This window comes from Cryptomeria japonica, chromosome 7 (genome assembly GCF_030272615.1).
Source record: "Cryptomeria japonica chromosome 7, Sugi_1.0, whole genome shotgun sequence".
NCBI classification, from domain to species: domain Eukaryota; kingdom Viridiplantae; phylum Streptophyta; class Pinopsida; order Cupressales; family Cupressaceae; genus Cryptomeria; species Cryptomeria japonica.
The window spans coordinates 63,743,238-63,745,845 of NC_081411.1; positions in this window are offsets into that span (position 1 = coordinate 63,743,238).

Below are 2,608 nucleotides of genomic sequence, written 5' to 3' on the forward strand. Positions count from 1 at the left end.
AAAGGAATGGGTGTTCTATGCTTTAAAGGAAGATAAACCAGAACTGGCTATCAAGAATGAAGAAAAGGCCTTGGCAGCAAAAGTTGAAGATAAGGATGAATGGGTAATCGATAGTGGATGCTCCCATCATATGATTGGAGATAAAAGAAAATTTCTATCCCTACAAGAATACAATGGTGGTCAAGTTAGATTTGGAGATGACAAAGCATGTATGATCAAAGGTAGAGGTACTATTTCTCTAGATAATGTCTATTATCTAGAAGGTTTAAAGCATAATCTTTTGAGTGTTCGTCAATTGGTGGACAATGGATTCCAACTTCAATTTAAAGAGAAAATACAAAATCATTAACAAGACTGGTTTGGAGATTGCAACCGGTATTCAGACTGGAGGTAATATATTTCACTTGAACACTAGTAATAAGACATGTTTGATTTCTCATATTGATGAGGGTTGGCTATGGCATAAGAGGTTGTTTCATGTTAATTTTGATTGTATTGTCAAGATCACTTCAACAAAGGCAGTTAAAGATATACCTAAGATTATGAAGCCTCATAATCCGGTATGTAAGGAATGTCAATTGGGAAAGAAAGTTAGAACTTATTTTAAGAGCATACATGATAAATCTAATGATGTACTTGATTTGATTCATGCAGACTTATGTGGTCTAGCAAGGACTAGAAGCTTTCAAGGTGATAGGTATTTCATGCTAATAATTGATGATTATTCTAGAATGATTTGGGTGACTTTTCTAAGGGAGAAGTCTAAAGCTTTTGAGAAATTCAAGATCTTTAAAGCAAAGGTAGAAACCGAAACTAGATTGAAAATCAAATGTTTGAGATTAGATCAAGGTGGTGATTTCACTTCTCATCAATTTAATAGCTACTATGAGTCAAATGGAATTAGGAGATAGTTATCTGCACCTCGGCCTCCTTAGAAGAATGCAGTAGTGGAAAGGAAGAATAGAACCATTTTGGATGCTGCAAGAACCATGATGATGGAAGCCAAATTGCCTCACATCTACTGGAGAGAAGTAGTGAGTACAATAGTCTACACATTCAATAGAGTTCATATCAAAGGTGAAACCGGTAAGACTCCTTATGAATTATGGTTTGGGCATACACCTACTGTTAAATATCTCAAAAATTTTGGAAGTAAATGTTATATCAAAAGGGATGATTCAATTGGGAAGTTTTATCCTAGATGTGATGAAGGAATCTTTCTTTGATATTCAATTCAGAGCAAAGCATATAGATATTATAACAAAAGATTGTAGAAAATTCTAGAGAGCACAAATGTGAAAGTGGATGAGCAATACATAAATCAATCTATATCATATGACAGGGAACCGATAGAGGAAATGATCATAACTGAACTGGCAATGCCTCAACCAGTATAGGACACTGAGGCAGTTACACTGGTACAATCTAAAAATTCAACTGTGACTGATGATCAGAACAGTGAACCTAAAATTCAGAAGACACCAAGGTATGTAAGATTAAATCATTTTGAAGATCAAATCATTAAAGATAGGAACAAGGGAGTTATGAAAAGAAGAAGACTGGAAAATTAAGAGGTATGTCTTATTTCTCAAATTGAACCTGCATCTGTTATTGAAGCTTGCAAAGATACACATTGGTTAAAGGCTATGGAAGATGAATTAGAACAGATAAAGAAAAATGAGACTTGGACTTTAGTTTCTCGACCTAAAAATAAGAATGTTATTGGAATTAAATGGGTTTTTAGAAATAAACTAAATGAGGATGGTCAAGTTGTAAGAAACAAAGCTAGACTTGTTTGTAAAGGATATTCTCAAATGGAAGGAATTGATTATGGTGAGACATTTGCACCTGTAGCTAGAATTGAAGCTGTTAGACTATTTCTTGTCTATGAAGCATATAGGAACTATAAGGTCTATCAAATGGATGTTAAATATGCATTTTTGAATGGTCAACTTGAGGAAGAAGTATACATTGAGCAGCCTAATGGATTTTCATTGACAGATGACACAAATATGGTTTGTAGGTTAAGGAAAGCATTATATGGATTGAAACAAGCTCCTAGAGCTTGGTATGAAAGGTTGGATAAATATCTTTTGAAGCTTGGTTTTACTAAAGGTAGTACTGATAGTAATTTATATTACAAGATCACTGATGATGATATTTAGATTATTGAAGTATTTGTTGATGATATCATTTTTTGAGGAGAAGATAAATTGTGCATGGAATTCTCTAATAATATGAAAAATGAATTTGAAATGTCCATGATTGGTGAAATGAGATTTTTCTTAGGTTTGTAGATTACTCAAACTGACAAAGGAATCCTTATCTATCAAACTAAGTATCTAAGGGAATTGTTGAACAAGTTTGGTATGGATAATTCAAAATTGGTAAGTACTGCTATGGTGACAAGTGAGAAATTATCTATCAACAACACATCTGCACTGGTAAATTTGACAAGGCATAAGTCTATGATTCGTGGCTTGTTATATCTAACTCATACTAGATCGGATATTATAAATGCAGTAAGTATTGTTTCAAGATATCAAAGTAATCCTAAAGAAAATCATGAATGTGCAGTAAAGATGATATTTTGGTATTTGCAAGGAAC